A 4,291-nucleotide genomic window follows, 5' to 3' on the forward strand; every position below is an offset into this window, starting at 1 on the left:
AGCACACTGAACGAGACCTTAAGAGGCTGAATATCTCCTGCACACCAGAAGCACTGTAAATATTATAAACCACTAAATGGTTCTTGGGCTACACAAAGTGTAAAATTTAAATCCTCAGGCCACAGGTCCCTGGTGCTCCTTAGAGATGCTTTCCAACTTTGTTACTGTTCAGAGAAGTGCAGCTCAATTGAAGGGCATTTACATTAACGTACATCCAGATTTTCTCCTTTGATCTTTGTTTAAAGACTGTACAACCTCCACAGAGTAGCATGCTGTATGTCAAGGACTAAATTTGAACCCAAATGTGGAAACTCTCTTTTCCAAAAAACTTCAAAATATTGTAGGAAAATACAGCGGGGTCTCCCTCAGGGCAGCAACTGTCCTTAAGCTAGGGGTTGACAAATCTCTACAGTGAGAGGCGAATTTAAACAGATAAGTTCTATCCAAAGAGGCACATGTACTGTGGTTAAGACTTTTCTTTTTCTTCTTTCCTCTGTGGATAAAGTAGACAAAGGGATGCACGGCCCGCATTGGCAGGCTACAAAGCCTTCAGGCAGCAAGTCACTGGAACAAGGAGAAAAGGCTCTGCCTCAAACTTCTTAGAGCAAGAAGGAGCACTCCAAGCTGACTGCAGTGCTTTCCACAGCATATCAGGACTGACTTGAAATCATTACTGAGAGCCAGGCCACTGCTATCGACTTTGCAATTACTCCGTGTCTCAGCGTGGGCACGGTGGCAGCCGGCATCGACAGAGAGTAGCTAAAACTGGCTCTGGGCTTTTGTATCTATTGGTCTTTGTTAATTGCATTTCTACTTTCTTTATCACATTTGCTTCTAAACACTCAGCAGTGCAGAGGATGCTGACGGGGCAAGTAAGTTTTGTCCTAAGTTCACACAGAAGCCTCTACAAATCAGGCTCCGGGCTCGGTGCCGCATTGTGCGGCTCCTCTGCCGCGGAGGCCGGAAAACAAAGCAGAGCAACTCTTGGCAACCATCCCAAGTATGCAGGAAGGAGAACAACAAATGCCTCCAGGGACACACTGACACATGGAGTTAAGCAGCACCTGGGAAGCCCCACACCTGTGATCCTCCCACAGCGCTGTGTTGACTCAGTGCGTTGCTCAGCCACGCGGGATTCATCTCACCTAATCCGAGGGGCTCACAAAGCAGGCACTGACACCTCAGTTAGTTATCCTTGTACCACCAGTGGAAGACAATGACACTTTTACTACAGCATGGATCATCTTGTGCAAAGAGGCACATCTAAAATAGGTCAGAGGAATCACAGGCTGGAAGCAATGAATTCTGTTTTTTGTAAAGAACTCTAGAGGAGAAGATGCCTTGAGAGGTGTAAGGGCTTTTCAGACAATGGAGTCTAAAATGAAACTCAAGAAGTCAAGCCTATTTATGTCAATAAATAAATTATTCTATTTTCCATTCAGCACAGGGTATGGAACAGCAGAAATCATATATGATTTTCTTTATGATGTTATCTCAGCTTGTCATCCTGCAATTTCTTTGTGACACACAAACACTCCAGCCCAGAACACACCTGCCACAGAGCAGAGCACAGCTCCCTGGCTTCACACTGTTAGCTCAGGGAAAAAGAAAAAAGCTCCATTCCATCTCTCTCTCTTTTTTTCACACTCCTGTTCATACATAGCTACAAAAACTACCCATGTGTAAAGGAATATGGGAAAGCTGCTCTTACAGATCACAAAGCCTGACTGCCAAGAATAGAGTACATCTGTGACTACTTTGAGGTGGACTCATGCTTCTATTTCTCAACATTTCTATCAAATATAAAGTGTTTCACAAAAGCGCAGCTCCTGTCTTTTAGCAGAAATTCAAAGTTTGAGCCTCCCCTGCCCTTGGTGTGGTTGTTCCCACTTGTGCTGCCCATGAGGCATCTTCTCACCTGCACAGCTGGACACAAACACCTGAGCTGGCAGAGGCAGTGCCCCTGGGGAGCCACGAGGGCTCTGAAATTGTATTTCAATGTACATTGTTTCCTCTAAATTGGATCAAATTTGTTTCTACTGTACAGTGCATCACTTCCTAACTAGCCTGACATCTGAAAAGATGTCCAATAAAGTCTCTTAGGGGGAGAATTCCATGCTGCATCTTACACCACCAAGAGCATTACTGGGTGCATAGAGGATGTTCTTTGATGCTGTCAGTTAAAGAAGAGAATAAGGGGAAGAATGGTTTTTCTAACAGTGCAGCAGGCCCAAGAACCATACTGGAATACTACAGCCAGGACTGACTCAGATGCTGATTCTGCTCTTCCCTCTAAATCTGATTGCTCAGTTTTGTAGTGGTGAGCCAGAATTATTGCAATCATGGTGGAATTTTCTGTCATTTGGAAAGGGTTGCATGTAATAATAGTGTTTTAAGAGATACGAATTTTTGCAAATCAGGCTACAAGAGAATTGGGGCTTTTGTTTAAAGAAGGAACACTGTACTCTGGGCAAGAGGAAATGTTGCCATTATCCACTGGGATCCAAGGGTCCTGTGGTGTTATTGTGTCACCTCTGCCTCTCAGACCTGTTGATCATGCATCATGAGTGTAATGTACATAAATGCACGTGGCACTACAGGGACAAGCAGCACTTGCAATGCAGTGACGTGTAGATTTTGATAAAGCTTTTGGTTTAGAGAGGGAAAACTGACTCTCCACACCAACCTTCTGTCATGATTCATCCAGACATCCTCTCACTCCTAAACCCATTAGTCCTCAGAAGATTAAGTAGCACAGCACAGGCAGAAAGACTAAAGGATTGGGATGCATTATTTAGCTACATTCAGTGCCTGAGCTCTGCTGTTTTCATATTCCTAGCCTGCAGCAGAAAACACCTCTAAATGCATTAGCTGAAATGAATGGGTTGAACTTAAGTTGTTCCTCCTCATGTTTGTGAAAGAGGAAAAGTACCACAGCTTATCTGCTGTGAAATAACCAACAGGGGTTTGGGTATGTGGGCACACAGACACACAGTGAGAAGCTGAGCTCTACAGACAGATAGTCCCTACTGCCTGAGGTGGTGTGGTGGCTATAGCCTGCCTTGGCTCCCAAAACAGGATCAGTTTCAGTCAGCTAGAGCTTGAATATTAATCAAGGTGTTCTGTTAGGTGCTCATTTATTAAACTTCTACTGAAACCTAAAAGAGACAGCTTTTGACATGGTCTAAATACACTTCTTTACTACATCCAGGCCTTTTTCCATGCCAGCACATTTTCTTTGATTGTATTCCTTGTGTCAAGGCTTTTGGAATGCCTTCCACCCAGCACAGGCGCCCTGAGCACTGCACCAGGGCAGCCCTCACAGAGTCAGTCCCTCTCTTTTGGACTCACCACTTTTGTAAGAGTCACATAAAAGTTAACATTTAATCTCTTACTAAAGCTGTCAGAGGTAAACAATGGTTTACTACTTTCTTCTTAAGGACACTAGAGACACCCTCTGAGGGAGAGATATAGATTTAAATGAAGTCATCTTTTAAACTACTCTCCATCTTCCTTAAGAATAAATCTCCTTCAAAGAGCTCTGACAATATGACTGGCTTGGGGATTGGGGCAGGAGGGAGGATGAGAGGGGGAGAACAAAACAAGATCATCCCCCCAAACAAACAAGCTTTCATTTCTGACCTCAGACACTGAGAACACAAGATTCTCTGTATTGCTTCCAAGCACTTTCCTATCCTATCTGCTGTTCTGTTCCCAACCATAGCTGATTTTTGTTGCTTCAGAATCAGGCAGAAAAACAAACAGGATACAGCCAAGCACACGCTGGAGGGGAAAAAAAAACCCTTTTAATGCAGTAGGAGACTAAGGTACAAACAACGGAGTACAGAATCTCAGCCTGAGTCTCAGCAGCTCTGTGTAAGGTTTTATACAAATAAAAATGAGTTTAAAACAGTCCTGCTATTTTGGTCAGACACAATAGTCTACAGGTCAGGGCACTGGGACTTATTCCGGTGCACAAGACACAGGTGATTCAAAAATCTGGCTAGTTCCACACATGTTCTCTTTCCAAACCTGGTGACAATCTCTAAAGTTTCAGCTTTTTAAGATTTGCCTCTGAAGCCATCAGCTGTCTCTCCCTTCTACTCATTTGCTAAGCCATGAAATTCTCCTGAGCAAATGGCCAAATTGCACCTCTATCAATGTAGCAGAGAACACACCAGGCTGGCAGATAGATGTGTGCAGGACACAGAGAACACAGCCAGGCTGGCAGACAGATGTGTGCAGGACACAGAACACAGCCAGGCTGACAGACAGATGTGTGCAGGACACA

Source organism: Geospiza fortis, unplaced genomic scaffold, assembly GCF_000277835.1.
Source record: "Geospiza fortis unplaced genomic scaffold, GeoFor_1.0 scaffold146, whole genome shotgun sequence".
Lineage (NCBI taxonomy): Eukaryota > Metazoa > Chordata > Aves > Passeriformes > Thraupidae > Geospiza > Geospiza fortis.